Here is a 23,073-nt window from a genome sequence, read left to right as displayed (position 1 = left end):
ATCTGTTCTTGCATGTTGTTTATTTTTTTCATTAGAGCCCTTTGTTTATTTATATTTATTCACCTTTCTGATCTGATAATTCCAACATCTCTCCACGTCTTGTTTTGATGCTTACTTTGTCTCTTCTTATTATGTTTTTTGCCTTTTGCTATGCCCTGTAATTTTTTTCCTGATAGCTGGACATGATATACTGGGTAAAGAGGCCTTTAGTAATGTGGTGGTGATGCATGGGGGCAGGGGAAGTGTTCTACAGGCCTATGATTGGGTTTCAATCTTGTAGTGAGCCTATGCCTCGGGACTGTCAATGTCACAAGTGTTTCTGGTCTTCCACTTCTCACAACCCCTTGTGAGATAGTTAGATCCACCTGGAGTTTGGTATTTCCTTGCCATCAGGTCATTTAGGCAATGATAAAATCCCAGCAGGTTAGTCTCTGGTTTAACTAGTCTTCCCTGAGGGCCGGTGTTATTAAGATAGATCTCAAGATGGTTCCTCTTCTTCCCCTGCCAGAAGTCTGAGGGGACTTTTCTCTAATGTTTACTTGGTACTGATTATGCAAATATACTCAAGCTCCTGAAGGTAAATCTCACAATACTGGGGGAGCCCCACTAGACTGGATTTCCTTATGACTTGTCTGCATTGAGCCTTCAGAAAATCATCGGTTACAGTTTGGCATGTCTTTCTCAGAGCTGGTTTCTCCAGTAGATTCTCCTCCTTGAGAGTCATTACTTCGGTAAGCCATAACTCCCTGTATTTGCCTGTTGTCTCTCCACTCTTGTCAGTTTGCTCTGTGTCATCCCCTCTCTTAGGTACCCAAGAAAAGTTGTTGATTTTTTAGTCCGTATAACTTTTTATTTGTTTAAACAGAACAATGACTTCCAAACTCCTTAAACAGGCAACTGGAAAACTTAACATTCCTATTTCTCTCTTGATGGACATCTTTTCCAGTTTTTTTTTCCCCCACTCTAAGAAATAATGCTGCAGTAAGCATCCTCCTACAGTTCTTTTGTAAGATATTTAGGTCCATATAACTAGAAATATATGTCTGGCTTATAAAGTCCTATGTTGTCAACTTTATTAGATTTTACCAGAGTGTTTTCAAAGATTAAACCTAATTATCCTCCTATGATCATGGTTGGGTGTTCTTACCTCCCCATTTCCTCAACAATACCTGATGTCATCAAATTTTTATCTTTGCTAGTCTGATAGGTGTGAAATAGTATTGTATTGTTGTTGTGATATATTGGATCACACTATCCTCTTTTTAAAAATGGAGACATTAGGTCATAAGAAAGTTTAATAATTTAAAGTCACAGAACCAATAGAATTCCTAAAGTAAAGGAAAGTTGGATCACTGAAATGAAATCTTTCCCTTCTGATCATTCTCTCCATACTTGACTTTCCAGTGGTATTCAACAAGTTATGGGAAGAAAGCTGGCCAAAAATAACCTAACATTTAGAAACTTTCAGTCTATAGTAGACTCTTGAGAATATCTAAGCAGTATCATCCTTTTTTCTTTCTTTCTCGTCTTTTTTCTTTTTTTCCCCCCATGGTGCTGGGCTGTGTGAAAGGGTTGGGTAGCACATCTGATTTTACCACCAGATAATTGCAGTGTGGGAAAACAATCTCTCTGGTACTTAGTTTTCTCACCTGTAAAATGAGGGAGTAGGATCAAAGAATTTTATTTTTCATGTCTAAAAGGAAATTCTAGGTTCCCCCCACCCCCAATTGATAAGACGGACAGAAGCTGAGCAACTTTGGTTGAAAAGATAGGCAAGGGCTGCTTAACCTTTTCCTCATGTTCCACGTTCTCCATGCCACTTTGGTAGACATTTTGGGGCTCCAGAGAATACAGCTTAAAATATAACTGGGCAAAATGGTCTCTGAGACCTATTCCCCATGCTAATAGTCAGCAAAAATGCATATAGATCTTCTATAAAATGGTCCAATGTTGTCAAATTCAAGTGTTCCCTTAACTCTGGGCTGTTTTTAGCCATGATCTTGTTATGCCATGAGGCAATATGTATCCTTAAGCACATGCTAGCATTAACAAAACTGATGATGCTGATATTTGTCCCACTGTCAATTTTATGTTTATACCAGTAAAAGCCTCAAAAGCCTTTTTCTGGATTAGCTGGACCATGAGAGATACATTTTCATAAACAATGAGTCATATTCTGTATTTATGCATTTACTCTGTATTATGCATTGGTTACCACTTATTTATCCAAGTGTTTGTAACTATAATGACTAACCCCAACATATGGTAGATGGAATTCCAGAAGCATTTTTAGTATCCTATATGATGACTGGTTTCTGGTCTTTTTGTGCAAACTGCTTTAAATGGCTCCTCCTCCAGCTCTATTAAGAAGGAAAATCAAAATGGATTCAAGGAAGCCAATTAGAATGTATTTTGCTTTCTTTTGCCAATTTTCTTTCAGCTTATACTATCTTTTCTTGTGACAGTATATCAGTTTACGTTTTGCAGAGAGATATCTTTTGCATTTTTAATATTTAATTCCCAGCAAAATGCTCTTCGATGCAGTGGAAAGCTTATTATAATTAGTCCCTTGGATTTGATAAACATTCATGCGATTAAACCCAGTGATCAACACGCAAGCACACATATTTATTAACTGGTATCTGAAGTATTAGGGAACAGGAAAAAGTATATGTGGAAATGATAGAAAAAAATTAACCAGGGATTTAAGACTAAGCAACATGATGAATAATTTATCACCTTTGGATAATTCTATTTATTTATTTATTTTTAAATTCATGAAGGCATGAAAAATTAAGCCACTGAACTATTTCCCTCTGCTAAGAGAAAGAAAACCTCCAAAGCCATTAATATCACATCACTTTAAGAGAACTCGACCTCAGCTGGAAGTGCTTGAGTTTTATAAACCAAAGCCTGGAATTTTATTCAGGGATGATGATGACTTTTTGGCTGGGTAGTTGGATACAGACTGGTGCTGTATACATCTTATGTTAATTGGAAAACAAGAGACAGTAAGACAAGAAAGAACAAGAGTTGCATTTCCCAAAAATGTAGATATTCTCTAATTGGCTATTTTTGGTGTCAAAGTTGATCCTTAAATGGGAAAAATATACCAGAAAACAGAAAAAAAATATGGAAAAAACAATACAGTGAACAGGGAAGATATTTATTTATTTATTTGTTTATGAACAGGGAAGAGATTTCAAGAAGAAAATGCAATTGTCACTTCACATAAAGATTAAAAAATAGGACACAATTTAGGCTTGCAAACCATATTTTATTTTTTTTTTTTAAAGATTTATTTATTTGAGAGAAAAAACAGAGAGTGAGTGCAGTGGGGGTGGGGGAGAAGTGTGGAATAGGGTGGGTAGAGGGAGTAAGAGTCTTAAGCAGACTCTGAGCTGAGAGAGGAACCTGATGTAGGGCTCAATCCCATGACTCTGAGATCACAACCTGAGCTGAACCCAAGAGTTGGATGCTTAACTGACTGTACCACCAGGTACCCCTTGAAAACTATAATTTAGAGATGAACTTGGTATTCTTTGTATCAGAGACTCTCTTTACTTAAATTTTTACCCTCTTTCTTGTCTTGCATAATTAAAAAAGTTGAGTTATTTTATTTTTGCTGTAGGATCTTCCTGAGGTTTATTAAGGATATTGTAGTATAATAAAAAGTTAACAGCACAAACATTAAACAAGTGGGGAATAATTAAATTATTTTATAGTTCAACCATATGCTGGAATGTGCCAATTAAAGTTACACCCAAAGAGATACTAAGAATTATTTTAAAAAATAATATTTATTGATATGGGAATATTCATCTATAATATGTGAAAAAAGCAGACTACAGAATGGAAATTGAAGTATGTTCTCAGTTTTACAAGAAAAAGTGAATTTTCATATTGTATATGTAGAAAAAGGACAAGTAAGAAATTAACCACAATTCTTTTCCAATCAGTAAACATAAACAAAATATATAAGCAGTCATTTCTTTGGTCATTACTTTGTAGTTTTATGATAAAATCCTTATATAAATATTTCTTTCATTTTCCTTCTTTTAAATTCTTTGTGCCATAGCACAGTGGCTGATATCTAGTAGATTTTTAATTACTTTACTAATTATGATAGTGGGTTGTCATGAGTTGAAGACATTGTAGATTCAAATGAAGAAAAATGTGTTTAATTTCTTGGTCTTGTATGGAGTTACTTTAGTGAGGGTATTATGGATTTTGTAGGGACTACTGCTTGAGAGTACAGATGCTGGAATCCAAATGCCTAGGTTTAGATCCAGTCCCATACTTAGCTGTGTGACCTCAGATGCATGGCTTACCTTCTCTATTCAGACTTAAATTTTTATGGACATACTAGAAGCACTAAATGAGATGACTCTTGCAAAGTGCTCAACATAGTGTCTGACACATTGTAAATGTTTGTTAGCAGTGTTTTTATTATGAAAACAAAACAAATATAAAATCTTAGAATTTTATTTGGGTTGTTTAAACTGGAAAAAGACTAAGGCACTGCACAGTGATTTTGAATGAGACACTTTTGATGACCAAGGGGATAGATGATTGTCATAGATATTTTTAAAATTTGACATATTATTTTTTAAAGAAAAGATTCTATAAAGTAGTATGTACATGTAATCCCATTTATACAAATGTGCTTCTGTTTTCATTCATCTATCTGTCTGTCCAGAGAAATATCTAGAGTGATGTTAGCACTGGTTACTTCTGAGAGGTGTGACTTTAAGCAATTACTTTATTCCTTATACTTTCCTATAATTGTTGGTCATTTTACAAATATGCATAATTTGTAAAAACTATAAAGGTATTATTTTAAAAAATCTTGGAATGAAAATGAATGTCAACTCATACTCCATTACAATAATCATAAATCTAACTTAGTAGAAACAGAATTAACAAAATTTTGCTGTAACCTATAGGTGAAGTGATAGAATTGAATATGTCCTATTATCTTTTCATGATACAGAGTAGACATAGAATAAATTTAACAGAGAATCTGTAATTAGGAGAGATGAGATTTTCACTCATTTTAAAGCTTCATTTTGCATAAGAAGAATAGGTCTTAGTTCTGGAGGATTTGAGCAAATAGTCCTAATTGCATATGATTATAAGAGAGTATTACAAGCAGATATTCAAGTTGGAAATAATTATTTGAAATTATTTCCATGCTATTTCTAACACTAATATTTTTAATACAAATGAGAAAGAACTACCTCATAATTATCGAGCAATATAGAAAATCTCCATAGAACAAAACCCCAATTATTGAATCCCATTTATATGAATTGTTCACAAACATGGCTACTCACTGCAGTGGGTGCTGTAGTGAGGCACCCCGATCCCCCTCCATGACCCAGGAGCCTGGTCCCCAGCTGCCCAGCAGGAGGGCTTTACCTTCCTCTCAGAAGAGCTGCTTTTAAAAAGGCCATGTCCCGGGGCGCCTGGGTGGCTCAGTGGGTTAGGCCACTGCCTTCGGCTGGGGTCGTGGTCTCGGGGTCCTGGGGTCGAGTCCCGCATCGGGCTCTCTGCTCAGTGGCGAGCCGGCTTCCCTCTCTCTCTCTCTGTGCCTGCCTCTCTCTCTGCTTGTGATCTCTGTCAAATAAATAAATAAAATCTTTAAAAAAAATTAAAAAAAAAATAAAAAGGCCACGTCCCTTCCTGGGAGCCAGTAGGGCTCGCATCCTACTCCTACCTCCTCAGAAAGTTAGTTACCTCAACAATGCCCCATGGCATGTCTATAAACGTATTTTTTGACTTAATAACATTAAGATCTTTCTACCAAGCGTACATCTGCTACTTTTCACTAACTTCTGGATTTTTAAAGTACTATTCTGTTAGTTCTTCTAATTACTTATTACTCTAGAGCTGTAAATTATATACCCAGATCTCTGGCTTTTTGAACCATTAATTTTAAGCAGTATTTGTTGATGTAAAATTAGGAAATGAGCACACCTATGCTCTCTGTCTCTCTTTTTTACTCCTTCTGGTCAGGTATTTCATTGATTTTATAGAGAAGAGTATTAGGACAGACTTAGACACATACGTGTGTGTCATTTGTGCATGCATAAATATATAAAAATATATTTTTCTATATATATCTTTGAGAGATAGCTATAAATATATATATTTGAGAAATATTCCAAGATTTTGGATCCATTTGTCCATAGGATAATTATAAAACTTAAAAGAGTAAACATTACATAATATATTATGATTATAGGAGTTTTGTTGCAGAACTAAAGCAAGAAGTTTCTGATTCGATCCAGAGAGCAGAAAATATAATGCTATGTCATTAAACTGTGCTTTTTGAAGGAGAATCTTTATGTTAAGATCAAATGGACTCTTGGGGTGCCTGGGCAGCTCAGTTGATTAAACATCTGTGTTCAGCTCAGGTCATGATCCCAGGGTCCTGGGATCCAGCCCTGTATTGGGCTCCTTGCTCAGTGGGGAGTCTGCTTCTCCTTCTACCTCTCACTCATGTATGCTCACTCTCTCTTTCAAATCAATCAATCAATCAATCAATCTTTAAAAAAAAAGGCAAATGTATTCTTTCTTCTTTTACCCAATAGGCGGCCTCCTATTTGGACCACGACTTTCTTATAGAGCTTTTTTTTTTCCTTCCCAGAATTTCTAAATGCATCATTTTCTTTTTTGTGAAACCCTTATGATTTTCCTCATTCTTTAAGAAATGTGATTGCCTCATTCTTCCTAGGGACCTCTCACTTGTTACTCCAATCTGACCTACTTTACTGTTATACTCCTGGGATATCATCTCATTGCACTCTTGGGATGGTTTTACTATTTCTTAGGCTCCATTTCTTTTTCTTGGATTTCTTCATTTTTATGGGACAACTTCAAGCACTGTTTTCAGAAAGGGTCTTGGAGCATGAGTTTTCTGAGTCTTCACATGTATGAAAATGTAATACTTTTGTCCACAAATTTGCCTGATAGGCTAGCCATAAAATTATAAGTTTAAGTCATTTGAAGTTTAAGTCACACATTTGAAGGCATTACTTCTTTCAGAGTTCCGTGTTTGACGCTCACTGGATTCTTTTTCCTAACAAACTTGCCCTTCCCATACTCCAAGATTTCAGAACTTGCTCTTCATCTTGCACTTGAGATATTTCACCCCAAAATGGCTAAGTTGGAACCCTTTGTCATTCATTCTTCTTGATATTAGATGACTTTTCAATCTGAAATGTGTATAATTTTTAGGGAAATTTTTTCTTTGCTTTGCTCATCTCTTTGCTTTAATTTTCTGTATTATCCTTATGGAACGCCTAGGAGACAGATGTTGTGCCTTCTGGATCTAGCTTCTGTGTGCTTTAATTTTCCTCTGCTTCATCATTTTGTCTTCTAGCTTTAAATTCCAAGTGATTTATTTTTGTGTTATATTTCAGATGTCTAACTTGGTCTTCAGCCATATCCATTCTTAGATTTAATCTCTCTAGTGAATATTATATTTTGGTAATTAGATATATGTATGTAATTTCCAGGAATCCATTCTTGTTCTCAGATTCCTTTTTTTTTTTTTTTTAAAGTAGCAACCTGAGCTTAGTTTATGGACATCCTATTCTATTACCCTTGGGGGGGTAATTAGAGATTAATTAGAATGGAAACAAGGTATTTGCAACTATTTGTATCAGTTCTCTCTCCCCCACTGTTATTCTGTTTGTTCATCTTGGTCATTCTCTCTCCTGAGTTTATTTTCATCAAATGTCTGAAAAGACTAGGTTAACTTGTGTAGATGGCTAATGTAGGTTTCCTTTTTGGTTGAATAAATGTTTAATTAAAAAAACCTCTTCCTTGACTGGGAAGGAATGTTAGGTTCAAAATGTCTGGAAATTCTTTGGTACTTTCTTCCTCAAGAAAAGAGAGTGTGTGTCCCTGCCTCACCAACAGGATACAGTGAAAGTGGTGATGTGCCAGTTTCTGAGACCAGGCCTTAAAAAATCAGCAGCATCTACTTCCCATCTCTTAAAACAAACTAGCTCTTGGCACTCAGTTGCCATGCTGAGAGGAAGCCCAAACAGCCATGTGGACAGGCCACCTGGGAGGGGAACTAAGGCCCTCAAATGACAGCCCTGGGTAATCTCTCAATCAGAAGAGAGCACTAACTGGCCTGTGATGGGAGGAAGTAATCTTGGAAGCAATGACTCCAGCCCCACTGATGCCGTGTGGAGCATAAATGAGCTGTTCCCATCAGGTTCTCCCAAATGGCTGATTCATAAGGGAAATAAATGCTAATTGCTGTTTGAAGACATTAAGTTTTGGGGTGCTTTATTACACAACAGTAGAAGAGTGGAACAGAGGATGAATATAGGATCTGTGAAAATGGGCAAGATCTGTTGGAGGAGTTTCCTTTTGAGGTATATGGGCAAGGAGCAGCAAGGCAAAATGAACCTCAAGAAACCTTATGCTGAGAAAATCAAGTCAGGGACAAAGCCAGACTACATACTGTGTAATTCCATTTATATACATTTGCAGAACTTACAGAACTTATCTATGATGGTAGAAATCAGATCACATAGTTGACTGGGTGGAGAATGGAGGGACTGGTTGGGAAAAGTCTTGAGGGAAATTTTGGGGTAATAGAAATGTGCTATACCTTAATTAGAATGGTGGTTACATAGGAATGTACATTGTCAATGCTTGTCAAAATCTTCCCTTAAAACAAATGCATTTCATTGGATGTGAATCCTACCTTTATTAGATTGATTTTAAAAATATGGTTACTTTTCTCCTCTACCATATATATTCAATGATTCAATGCCACTTGAGCTTTTTAAATATATCCGAATTTCTTTCTCTGGGATCCCAGGCTCTCTGTGATCTGGCAAAAGCATTCTCCATGGTTCATTCTTACCATTCTGCTCAATTCTCAAACAAGAGCATTTCTTCCTGGCATATATGACTTTCCTTGATTATCAAATCCGACATGCCTTTTAAGGTCTAATAAAAAAATCTTTCTGGGTTCCACAATCTGAATCACCTTTCTCTCTCTGTGCTACCACAGCAAGTTGCTTGCATTGTTCTTGTAGAATATGTATTACTACGCCTGACATTATGACTGGGTATACGTTTGTATCTCTCCCCAGACCTAAACTCCTGGAGGATAAGGCCCTTTTCTTGTTCAACTTGTATCTCTAATAGTTCTTTGTCTATAGTAAACACTCAATAGATGTTTGTTAAATTGAATTATCTGAACAATTTAAAATATCTTGTTTTGGGATAGGGCTGACTGCTAATCAGGGTTATATTTTTCTGTATAGCACTTTCCCCCCCATCATTTCAAACCAGCTTTGTTTCCTTGTCATACAGACTGCCACCCAGTCTTCTCAGAACCTGTATTTTATTGACACTCACCATTTATTCCATCTGTCTCTCTCTTACCTGCGGGGCTAGATTTTCTCTGGGTCTGCTGGATTTCCAACACTCTCGGACTTCCTATGCCTCTTGCTGTGAACCACACATGCTAACCGTGAGCATGTGGCTCCCTCTGCCTTGTCCCATTAATTATCCTTTCTTCACTCAGCTGCATTCTAGAAATCTGTGAAATCTCTCGTGTACAGACTGTGTCCTTTCTCATTCTCTTTGCACTTTGAGTTCATATGTAAAAATATTTACTAATATTTTAGTAAAGATAGGGGATGAATATGAGGTTTCAATATGTTACTTTTAACAGATATTTCCAGTGTGATATCCTATCAAACTGGAATCCTTTACAATTACAATTATACACCCCCCCCCCCGCCCATTGTGTTTTTTTTTTGCAAACCACTTCTCTCTTTGGGTCTTCACTTCCTCATTTATAAAATGATCAAGATAGATGACATGGATTTTAAAATATTTCAGGTTTAACATTCTAGTGCATTAGGGTTCTAAGCAGACAAAAACTTACTTTTCCAATGTTGAGATTTATTTGTTTATGCAATTATTGGGAAGGAAAAGAATGCTATAGATTTAAGTGAGATTATATCTGTTCTAGGAAAGATTCTCATTAAAAAAAATCCCCCCCCCCGAAAATCCTGGTTTCCATTTCTCACAGAGATCTGTTCTTCCTTGAAAAAGTCAAAACAGAGGCCAAGAAACTGAAACCCTCATAATCCCAAAATGATCCAGTATGTACTGTCTCAGCTCCATTGTGTATGTATAACTTTTTAGAATGATTTATTTATAGTGTACAAAATAGAGTAATCTTAATTGTCATTGAAATCCTTTATAAGTCAATACAAGTTGTAACATATAAAAAGCTACCATTCTGAACAATGCATCTTATGTTATCACTAATTACAATATTTTCTCATATATTTTCTCCAAATTTCCAAAGAAATGTACCACTAAGAGGTGGGAGGTGCAAAGTAATGCTCAGGGTAATGGAACTCTGATCATGGCAGAATGGAATGCAGTTTCTCTTGTGGTGGGTTGTGTGGTTTGTTTTTGTTTTTGGTTTTTTTTTGTGGCGAAACTTTATATGTACACTTAAATACTAGTTATTTTTCAGTTAATACTACCCTTAAGAATGGAAGAAGGGTAATTCCTGTTTAACTGTGGAACAAAATATGCATTTGAATTGAAGGGTGAGTGGAGCCTGTCCTGACCTGTAAGGAAAAGGAGGAATCTTCAAGAAAATGCTCATATCTTTCTTTGGTTAGGATTATTCCTAGGTATCTTATGGTTTTGGGTGCGGTTTTAAATGGGATTGACTCCTTAACTTCTCTTTCTTCTGTCTTGCTGTTGGTGTATAGAAATGCAACTGATTTCTGTGCATTGATTTTATATGCGGACACTTGACTGAATTCCTATATGAGTTCTAGCAATTTTGGAGTGGAGTCTTTTGGGTTTTCCACATAAAATATCATATCATCTGCAAAGAGTGAGAGTTTGACTACTTCTTTGCCTATTTGGATGCCTTTTATTTCTTTTTGTTGTCTGACTGCTGAGGCTAGGACTTCTAGTACTGTGTTGAATAGCAGTGGTGATAGTGGACATCCCTGCCGTGTTCCTGACCTTAGGGGAAAAGCTCTCAGTTTTTCCCCATTGATAATGATACTTGCTGTGGGTTTTTCATAGATGGCTTGAATGATATTGAGGTATGTGCTCTCTATCCCTATACTGTGAAGAGTTTTCAGCCATCAAAACAAAACAAAACAAACAAAAAAACAAACCCAGAAACCTTGCCATTTGCAACAACATGGATGGAACTAGAGGGTATTATGCTAAGCAAAGTAAGTAAGTAAGTCAACCAGAGAAAGACAATTACCATATGATCTCTCTGATATGAGGAATTTGAGAGGCAGGGCAGGGGGCTGTGGAGGAAAGGGAGGGAAAAAAATGAAACGGGATGGGACCAGGGAGGGAGACAAACCATAAGTGACTCTTAATCTCAGGAAACAAACTGAGGGCTGCTGGAGGGGAGGTGGGTGGGAGGCATGGGGTGGCTGGGTGATGGACACTGGGGAAGGTAAGTGCTATGGTGAGTGCTGTGATGTGTGTAAGGCTGATGATTCACAGACCTGTACCCCTGAAGCAAATAATACATTATATGTTAAAAAAGAAAAAAAAAAAAAAAAGAAAGAAAGAAAAAGAAAAGGTCCTGGTGCCTGGACTTCAAAGTAAGGAAGCAATCAGAATCAGGGGGGTTTTCACTGCTGTGAGAACACCCTAGGGAGAAGTGTTGCTTGCTAAGCAAGTACACCTAACTCACTATTAATATTAATGCTTTGGTTATACAAAAACAAGATCACATTTCTGCACCTTAGAATTCCCTGGGGGAAATGTGTTAGCTTGCCTTTCATTTTCCATGGAGACTTGTGTTATCAATTTATTATGTAAACTACACTTGTGTGATTCAGGACCCCTACCTGAAAGGGATAAAAAGGAAATGTTAGCCCGTTCCCCTTTTGGAGACAGAACCTTAGAAGACAATGTTTTTCATTTTCTTTTTCAAAATGACACAAGAGGCATCAAATGCCAACAAAGTTAAAATGCATCCATCAAATACACTTGCATATGTAATTTACTGACTGCGCAGCAGCCACATGAGACACATGCATTCTAAGAACTCAATTTTGCAACCAGAGTCTCAGTAAGAATATAAAAAAATGCCATACCAGGTTATCTGTAGTTCATAACTGAAGATGTTCTGAGTCTGGCCAAGTAAAACCAACCATCAGTGATAAATTATATAATTTTAACCAGAACCCCTTATTTTTCTCAGGTGCTACCTCAATATAGTGTGACTTATACAGCAAATGAACAATGTGTTTCCTAAACAACCACACTTTTCAATTTCCTCTTGTCAGGGGGGTCTAATGGGGTCCATGCAACAATGGCTACTTTCCCTCTTCTTCAGAACCAACCAATGGGCATTTTTTGATGTAACGTTGTTCAACTTTCAGGTTTCAAAATCTTTCGAATACTTGTTTCAAACTTCAATAGTAGGGTTCACTGTTTGGGTGAATAAGACTTGTCTGTGAGGATGCATAGGGTTTGTTTGTGAATGTCATCATAAGACTGATGGTTTCAGAAGCCGAGGCACTTTCTAGTGGTTATTGACAAAATCAAGAAAACCCTGTATTTCCATGATGATACTCTTGATACAGCTGCTTGTCAAAGGTTGTCACGGGATAAAATAACCTTCAACTACCCCTACATAAAACAAGAGAATTCAAGACACTTTTATACACAGGTGAACAGAAAGGAGCAGCGTGGTGAGGATAACTTAATAGCAAAGGGCAAGTCGAAAGCTCTCTCAATGCTTGGAGATCAATTGCCTTTTCCACACAAAATGAAGTGGTCATATTTCTAAGCATCTCCTCAACATCTTCCTTGTCTCCTTTATTTCTATCTTGACTGCACATGCCCTATTGGGTTTCATGAGAGATGATGACATAATTTTCAAAAGAGCCTTACAAGTCAAGATGTAGGTGACTCAAGGTTTTATAGGAAATCTGCCTTCAAGAGGAATGAAATGATTCTGTGGGTCTGCTTTTAAATTTATCACTGCCTAGAAAGCTAACTGTATTAATTTTATGCATGAGTGCCTTATTTGTTTCATAGGAGATACAGCACTATGCTACTGGAGCAAAATATCATTATGTCTGGAAAAGGATTGGGTCACTAATACTTGGTCATCAAGGATCATTGGACACAGATTTTGTGCAGTCTCTCGTGTATTTACTAAGTGATAAATATTAAAGCATCTTGGTGTGTGTGGGCAAAGGAATGGCATTTGAAATTGGTTCGTGAAGTGGCATTCCACTTAAGGCACAAATGCTACGGTGTTTGTCACTAGTTTGTCTCCAACCCACTTGTTGGTCTTACTCTTCTAGTTTTGACTTTGGCATTTATGGAAAAGCTAATCTTGGCCTCATTTTACTTCTTGGGCTATTTTCTCATGGGTCCAGGCCTAATGGCCTACTTATTACTTTGAGGAAAAGGAAAGAACAGGGTAGGATGTAAAGCGTAGGTGCAGGTGCTTATGGATGTCTCTGCCTAACTATATAGCAATTTTCGAGATGGAATGAATATTATGTATGATATACTGTTGACACTTGAATAAAATGGGTTTGAACTGTGCAGGTTCATTTATATGGGATTTTTGCCCCGATAAATGCAGTACCATAAATGTATTTTCTCTTATTTTCTTACCATTTTCTCTAGCTTACTTTAAGAATGTAGTACATAGTATATATATATAAAACATACAAAATAAAACATACAAAATATATGTTAACTAACTGTTTATGTTATCGGTAAGTCCTCTGGTCAACAGTAGGCTATTATTCTCTTATTTGGTGGTTAGATTGAAATTATTTGGGTTTGGTTCCCAGCCCTGTTGCTTGCAGCTTTCAGACCCTGGTTAGATTAATCAATCTCTCTGGTTCTCCATTAACAAATCATCATACAGCTCTGTGTTTTCTCCATTTTATTGATGAGGAAGCTTGGGTATAGAGAATTCATTAATTTTCCAGAGTCTACACATTTACTAAATGGTAAAGTTAATGTTTGAACCCAGCTTGTCTGTTCCCAAGTCCATGTTTTTTTACATCATGTGCCACTGCTTTCAATTCATGTAAACACTTAGAACAATGTCTGGGATTTGGTAAATATTTAATATATATGAGAAAGTTAACTATTATTTTGTAAGCCATCATTATATGCCAGTCACTCTGCTAGATGTGGGGATACAAAAGTGAACCAAAGCCAATACTATTCTCATAGAGATGATGGGTGATTGTCAGAGAACGATAATTTAAAAAGAAGACAAAGTGTCTAATAAGCTATAGTAAAGGCTGTAAAGTGAAGATACTTGGGACTCTAATATTATATAGCAGGGGAATCAAACCTAAAGAGAGGGGAAATTCTTCCCCAAAGAAGTGACGTTTGAACTGAGATTGAAAAATGAGTAAATACTAACTAGGTAAAGCAAATGGTTGAGAAAATGAGTGGTGGTTGAAAGGAAGGTATTCTAGTCAGAAAGAAAAAGGGAAGGGAACAGAGCCTATTTGGGGTGACTGATGATGGCAGGATATAGGACATGGAGGCACAAAATGAGAGATTAGCAGAGAACAGATATTGTTCTCAGAGAATAGAGAACAGAGATGTGGATGATGTAAGGGAGTTTGGATTTTTCCTAAGGGTAATGGAAAATCGTTGGAAGGTTTTGAACTTAAAGGCTTCATAGTCTTATAAAAAGGTCACTCTAGCATGAAATGTTCACATGTCCCAAACTCTCCCACGCAGATTACCCAGAAAGTGTGATCACTCAGAATAAGTATCATGGGTAACTCAACCTTCCCCATCCCTTTTTGCTCATAACTCTTTAAAAAACAGCATTAATTTCTAATGTTGCAAATTTTGCTCCAGGTTCCATGAATATCATAGGTACAAATTCTTTCCTTTCCTCTCTTCCAGTGAACTCTAAACATGTGAGTCATAACCTGCTCAGTCTTAGTGTTGGGAATTACTATTGCTAGATCTCAACACTGTCTAGGACTGCTGCTGGCCCTAGGTGGTTTTTTTTTCCTCTGGCAAAGTATAATTTATTATTTAAGTTTCTGCGTTTGAAACTTTTCCCTAATTTACACATTCATTGTCTTTTCCATTGATTCTATACTATAGTCTTCATTCATATAATCTGTTATTGATTCTAGCTATAATTTTCATTCTTTTTTTTAAATGATTTTATTTATTTTAAAGATTTTATTTATTTAGTTGACAGGTAGAGATCACAGGTAGGGAGAGGCAGCCAGAGAGAGAGCAAGGAAAGCAGGGCTTTCCCAATGCAGGGCTCTATCTCAGGACCCTGGGATCATGACCTGAGCCGAAGGCAGAGGCTTTAACCCACTGAGCCACCCAGGTGCCCCATATAATCTTCATTCTTTTATCTAGCAAATATTTCTTAAATAACTCCTCTTAGTGGGTACCATATTATGTGTGAGTATTTGATGGTGAAGAAAACAAATGCAGTTCCTGTTTTCAGGGAGCTTAGGTTTAGGTCTGGAGGTGACCTCCAAAGGTCAAGATCAGTCACCCAGTGGTTTGCTGGCCTGTCTCTAGGATCAAACTTTGGAAATTACACAGTACATTCCCAGCAAATTCACTAGGACAATTCCAGATTTTAAACTTCAGAGCTTCTTTGAACGTCTCCTTCTCAATTTCCTATTGTCCTATTTAGCCCCTACTCACTCATTTTTCCACTTGAGATGTTGGGCGGAAGCTTCCTCCACCTTGCTCTGCACATTCCTCTTCTTTCGATTTCCAGAACTGCCATCCTGGTTAAGATTCATGCCTTTGTACTTGGATTTTGCTTTAACATCCTAGCTGATCTTACGGATCTGCAGTCACTCTCTTTAGTCCTTGCTACATCTTCGATGGCAGATACATCTTCCTAAAGTACAGCTCTGATATGTCACTTTTAACTTTCATCAAAATTTGAAAACTCTCTGTGGTACCACATTCCTGCTGAAAGAAATCCCAGCTCTTCAGATCGATACTCCAGACCCATGTTGCAGTTTTCTCCCTTCAGGCATCCTGCGTTTCAGTTAAACTATATTGCTGCTCTTCTCCAAACATGCCACATGCTTTCTTACTTTTGTGTCTTTTGCTAATGAGGCTGCCTCCATCTGGAATAGCTTTCTAAAACACGTCATCTGTCAAATTTCATCTTTCAAGACCCATCCAAAATGCCACCTACTTCATTAAGCCATTCTTGAGTTTCCCAATGAGAGAGTTCTTTCATTGTGTGTGTGGTTTTTTTTTTTGTTTGTTTTGTTTTGTTTTACCTGAAAGCAGACCAAATACTGATAAAAGACTGCTTGTAAACAGGTGTTCATTTAGGCAGCTATTTATTAAACCATCAAATGAAAGGAAAACACTGTACCAGGTACACTTTTTTATTTCTCATGTATGTACTTATCCTATCGTCTCTTACAATCCTGCAAACATTAAGCTTATCTAGTCATTCATCTTACAAATATTTGTTGGACACTTGCTATGCTCCAGGCCCTCTGCCCATGAGTGAACAAATATAGAAAGTTCCTGAGTCCATAAAGTAGGTGCCTGTCATGAGAGGTTGTCTTTGTGCTAGCCTGGCAGGAATTTTAAGAACTGAAACCTGGACAAGTACTTCCTAAGGGGCAGAATTATTGTTTGATACACCTGATTGAATACATTGCTTATATATTCAGTCAGGTGTATCTGAGTGCAGAGGTGGCTGGAGGTATAAAAAGCAGCAGACCCACAGTTCAAGCTCTTTTCAAGTGACGGTTGGTTCATTCTCTCAGCTGCAACCCAAAGAGGTGGCAAGAGAGGCCGTGCTATTTGTCACTTTGTATCAGTGTTTGCATCTTTGTCATCCGTACGTCCCATGTGCTGCTTATTTGATGATTTGAGAGTAAACCAAATTAAACACCCCCTTTGAACCTTGTCCAAATGAGAATTCTCCTCCAGCATACTTCCGGTTAAGAGCGTTAGTATTCTATTTTTGAACAGTCAAGCCTCACAAAGGTAGGGAGCAGGCTTTGCCTCTCAATACCATCAGTATACATTCTTGACTTGACTTTAATATCTGTAAAATTAGACTAGACCTCGCTGGGACTTCCCAGTTTCAGAAGCTAAAGCTTCTGAAAGAAATAGAAGGGAATCTGGCCATGTGACCTCAGTTGACTGCACACATCTCTCCATGTGTAGATCACCCCCCAAATGCCCTTCTCTTTCAGGGGAGCAAAGATTCTCTTCACCTCGTTTTCATCAGGAGGAATTTCCTAAATGCTCCTAGCTCTCTGTACCCTCCCCTCCTCTACCCTGCAGAAGTAGAATGAGTTACCTGGGTGGTGGGTTGATTGGGGAAGTTAATTTATGAAAAGTCTGTACAAGGTAGATTTAGCATAAAGTGCATAAAGCATTACTCTCCTCATCTGCAAAGATTACTTCTAAGACTTTGGTTAGAGACTCTTGAAAGAGTATTTAAGGTTAGTTGCTGCAATGAGATACCTACAATGCCCTAAAATGAGGTTTCTCTTGATAGAGATCTTCCCAAATTCAACAACCACCTCTAAGACACATTTTCTAAAAATAAAAAAAAAAAATTATCATGCTAGGGGAAAGAGTGAATCATTATTTTTGTCTTGTAAAAAATATTATATAATGTTTGTTATGCAAAGACAATGAAAGAGCATTATGTGAAAAGAAATGTAGGAAAAGAATGTTAGAGAGGAGTCTCAGGAAATAAATTAATAAGAGCATTATGTTACAGTATGTGATACTCATTAGCATGAAATTCTTAAAATTGGTGATTTCTCTGATTCTAAATGGATATTTACTTTGTACCTAATTTTGTATTTCTTGGGTTTCTTGAAAAAGGTCTTGAAATCGTACTGACTTCAAGCTCTTCGAAGCCTAGATCCACCCCTGGCTTTCTGCACATTCCACTTTGGACCAGTGAGAGGTGACAGTCCTTGGTAATAAGTGTGCCTGCTCTGCAGATCCAAACTTTTCTCTAGATAGACTATTTCAAATTTTAGATCTGTGGTTCAGCATTCATTAGAATCACCTGGACCATCTGCTCCAATGCCAGTTCCCCCCAGTGTTTCTGATTCAGTAGGTCTGGATTGAGACTCGATTTGCATTTCTGACAAAATCCCAGGTTATGCTGGGGCTGCTGCTCCAGGCACATGACTTAGAGAACTACTGCTCCAAACCATTGGCTGTTTGGCTACACACTGGAAATACCTCAGTAGTTTTAAAAAATACTGATACCTGGGGCAAGTCCTTAGGGAATCTTTTGATTTAATTGGTCTGGTCATGATGTATTGTATAAGCTCTCCAGGTGATTCTAATGTGCCCTCAAGTTGACAACCAGTGGTCTAGACTGTGGGGCAGGATTCTTAGTATGCTTAAGTAGCCTATCTAAGCAGATATCCAAAATAGCATTATCAGTAGTAAGGGTGATCTTTTATACATTATTATGTCCATAGTATTCCAGATGATAACATGATGTCTATTAACTAAGAAGCCTTTGTTATGTAAAACAGTTGTACATACCACTACACCACCTGTAGCTTTTTATATTTTCTAAATATAATGTCAATCTGTGTTTGGAAAATAAGAAGTTTATATGATGAAGTGAATTTTGGGGGAAAGTCATGATAGAGTTCATTAAATGGGAGACATTCTACAATAACTAGGTAAATTAGCAATCTCTGTCTGAGACTAGAAGTTGGATTTTATAGACTTTGGATTGGTGTGCATCTCGCCTGCATAATTTATGATGCTCTGGAAATCTAAAATAGCTTGAAGTTTCCTAATAACTTTTCTTTTTTGGTATCATAATTTTATTTTCTCAAATAATTTCATGTCATTTTCCTATTTGATCTGGTTTAGTAGCTCTAAGAAAATGTATTATAATACTTACTTAATGCTCAATTGATGATTTTTTTTCTCACCAGAAACTAAATCCCTTATGATGGCTTCTCTATAACATAGCTATTAGCCTCAAACCAAAAGGATTGTGGCATCTCTAGATTTCTCTTTACCAGGGCCCTAAAACAGCTGGCCATTGATCCTCTAGCAAGCAGTGGCTTGAGAATGAATGTAATTTCTTTCTTTGAATATCTGGGTGCCTTGTGGAGATGGGAAGTCTTTAACTACATATTATATCTCTATACTTATTATCATTCCATTTGGAAAAACATGTCACATAGGGCCAAAGAGATCCAGTTATGCTGTGGATTCTGCTTAAATGAATACCTGATGAAGCGATAAACCCATTTTAAAATGAATTTGCTGCTCCCATCAATTCTTTGTGACTCTGTTGCAAGGCTGAAAAATGTATCAAATAATGAAACTTGATAATCTGACCCTGCTAAATGCTGCAAGCAATGTCCCAGGTTGCACATATGGTGAGCCTTTTATTTATTTAATTTCTGATTAAAAAAAAAAAACCCTCTGTGGAGGAATGTCTTTTCCATCTTCCAGATAATGCATTCAAAAACCTGGCTATGCTGGAAATTTAAACAAATCGTATTGGGTTATTTGGACAAACATAGAATTAATTTACATTAAGTGCACTGTCATTAATTATGATAGAGTATTACAACAGGAGCAAAAAAATGCCTGATTCCTGTGGCTGACTCTACCACTAAACAGATGATCCAAAGGGCCATGTTTCAAATAGGAGAGTTGTCCTAACTGGCAGCTGAAAGAGCCCACCTAGTGAGGTCATCTCTTTTACAGCCTTTTGAACTCCACGTGAATAGTCCTTGGGGTAAGGGAACATTTTTGATCCAAAAGTCATTATCATGGCTGGACATTCATGCCTCCCAGAAGCAACATTTTTATCCAAGTGCCTCATTTTACCCTGGTGAAAGATTAACATTCCTCACAGGAGCATTGAAACTAATTGTTACCAAAAAATTAATTAATGACATGTACAGATGGAGGTATTCCCTTGCATGGAGAGGGCTGGAGAGGAAACATATATCATTTTTCTTAATTTAATTATAATGGAATGATTATGATAGCACCTTGTTTCTGCAGGTCTTCAAAAATTGGAGGCTTAAGTGTGATTTTATCAGTGGCTGGGGAATGAGTTAAATAGCCTTTCAGTGTCCCTCTTCATTTTCTGTTTTCTCATACCTGTTGAGCTGCTTTCAAATGATAAATGACTATGACTTACCATAATTATGTGTCCATATGACAGTACAGTTCTGACCCTCCAGCAACAGAAAATGGATTTTTAATTAATTTTTTCCAGCTATGATGAGTTTGTACTCAGCTTGCCAACTTTGACTCCACCATCTTGTGACTAATAGTATTGTTTTCTGAAATAACAACTTGAGACTTCAACAATAGGTATCTATTGGTTTTGCCTACCATTTCCCCTTCTGATAACAGCACCCCGATTTTCCTTTGGGGGTACCAGTTCTCACCCATTTCTATCCATATGGTTGGGGTGGAGTTTGACCCTCTCCTAGGCTCTGGGGTGGGTACATGGATCAGAAATATAGATGAGAGCCCAGCATCTGCCTAGATATACTGACTGGTTCAGGGATTGACAGGTAATAATGAAACTTGAGATTCCTGCTGGAAATTTTGGAAAAGAAAAGTTTTAGCTCTTGTTTCTGGTGTTGCTAAACTGGTAAAAATGATTTGAGAACTTCTGTTGGAGCTCTGTGTCATTATTTGAGGAGAGCGTATCTTAAGAAAATAGACCTGAGAAATGGAAAGGCACAGATGCTGAATTTTGAGCATCTGGATCCCGGAGTACCTGGAATAGTCTTTGGAATTATGAAAGATCAAAATTCCTGGTTTTTCTTAGATTGGAGTGGGTTTCTATTACTTGCAGTCAAAAGAGCACTGTCATACCACATACTCTGTGGTCATCATACCTGACCATCATCATGGTCATCATCATACCTGAGGATATTAACAAGGGGAAAATGCAAATAATGTCCCCCCAATTTTTATCTATGTGTTGAAGAATCTAGTGTATTATATTCCTAGCTCATTTCTCTACATTACAATCCATATTATTTCTAAGGTGTAGAGTACCTAAAGCAGGAGGAAGCTAAGAGTTTCTCATTTTAAAGAAGAAGAACTTAGAAATTTGGAATGATTTCATGAGAAACTGGGAACATTATATTACTGTCTTCTGTGTTTGAATGTGAAGGCCCTTGTCTTTATTTACAGCCAAGATTTGGCCTAAATAGACAAGAAGCAAGAGAGAGACATAATGGGGTTTTTTGGGAGGTTAAGTTTATAGTAGCTTATCCCATAGAATGTACAATTTTTTACAGAGGAGAAAGCTGGAATGGTTGATAAATGGGAATAAAATATTTGTAAGCAATGATTATTCAGTTTAAAACTTATTTGTAATTATTTTAGTATAAACATATGTTTAATTAGGTAGAAATGTGGTCATACAAGAATAGTATAGTTAACCCCAGGCCACTGCACCTTGAGGTCATTTTATTCAAGTTTGCTATTCCCACTGATTGGTTTGTGTAGACTGTTCAATTCTGTGAAGGTTGTTTTTTTTTTTTTTAATGATATTAATCACCTGGTCACTGAGGTCTGAAATAACATGAGAAGTGTCTTTTAAACTGGGATAAAAGTGCCTCCTATTGCCTCTTTCCTGATCTTAGGTTACAAATTCTGGGACTCAGAATAGAAGTCAAGGCTTTTGGAACAGCCAGGGCCCTGTTTTTGATTGGCCTCAGTTGTTCTGTGGGTCAGCAGGCAACAGGAAAGTGGCCAGCTACATGTAGAGATGAGTGAAGCTAATTAGCTCTGATGGGAATCAAACATAAGATCTTGGCATTACTAGCATTATCTTCCATGCCTTCGCCCAACTGCCAGCACACTGATGTGCATGACACATGAGAAACTGGCACGTCCATCATTTTGTTGGGCCACAGGGCTCACCAGCACAGGTGTCCTAGTGCATCTGAAAAGGAAGGAGCTGATATCAAAAACCTAATTCCACCACTCATCAGCCCTGTCTCTCCTAACATTTGACCAGTGAATTAATATCAATAAATTAAAGTCACTTTTAGTTGGGGATGAGCTTTATATTCTTAAAACATTCTTTTTTCTTTATATGTGTTCTAAGTATCAACTATGTGTGGGAGGTGTTATGAATTAAATTGTGTCCTCCCAAAACTCATATCAAGTCCTACTGCCTAGTACCTCACAATGTGACCTTATTCAGAAATGGAGTTTTTACAGAGGTGATCATGTTAAAGTGGGGTCATGAGAGTGGGTCTGAATCCAGCGTGACAGGCATGCTTATAAGAAGGGGTGGATTGAGTCAGAATGGCTAAAATTAACAAGTCAGGAAATGACAGGTGCTGGAGAGGATGTGGAGAAAGGGGAACCTTCCTCCACTGTTGGTGGGAATGCAAGCTGGTGCAACCGCTCTGGAAAACAGCATGGAGGTTCCTCAAAATATTGAAAATAGAGCTACCCTATGACCCAGAATTTGTACTACTGGGTATTTACCCTGAAGATACAAATGTAGTGATCTGAAGGGGCACGTGCACCTGAATGTTTATAGCAGCAATGTCTACAATAGCCAAACTATGGAAAGAGCCTAGATGTCCATCAACAGATGAATGGATAAAGAAGATGTGGTATATATACAAAATGGAATACTATGCAGCCATCAAAAGAAATGAAATCTTGCCATTTGCGACGACGTGGATGGAACTAGAGGGGATCATGCTCAGTGAAATAAGTCAATCGGAGAAAAACAACTATCATATGATCTCCCTGATATGAGGACGTGGAGATGCAACATGGGGGGTTAGGGGGGTAGGAGAAGAATAAATGAAACAAGATGGGATTGGGAGGGAGACAAACCATAAGTAACCCTTAATCTCACAAAACAAACTGAGGGTTGCTGAGGGGAGGGGGGTTGGGAGAGGGGGGTGGGGTTATGGACATTGGGGAGGGTATGTGCTATGGTGAGTGCTGTGAAGTGTGTAAACCTGGCGATTCACAGACCTGTATCCATGGAGATAAAAATACATTATATGTTTA

The sequence above is a fragment of the Meles meles genome, chromosome 9 (genome assembly GCF_922984935.1).
Source record: "Meles meles chromosome 9, mMelMel3.1 paternal haplotype, whole genome shotgun sequence".
Lineage (NCBI taxonomy): Eukaryota > Metazoa > Chordata > Mammalia > Carnivora > Mustelidae > Meles > Meles meles.
This window is presented reverse-complemented; position numbering follows the sequence as displayed.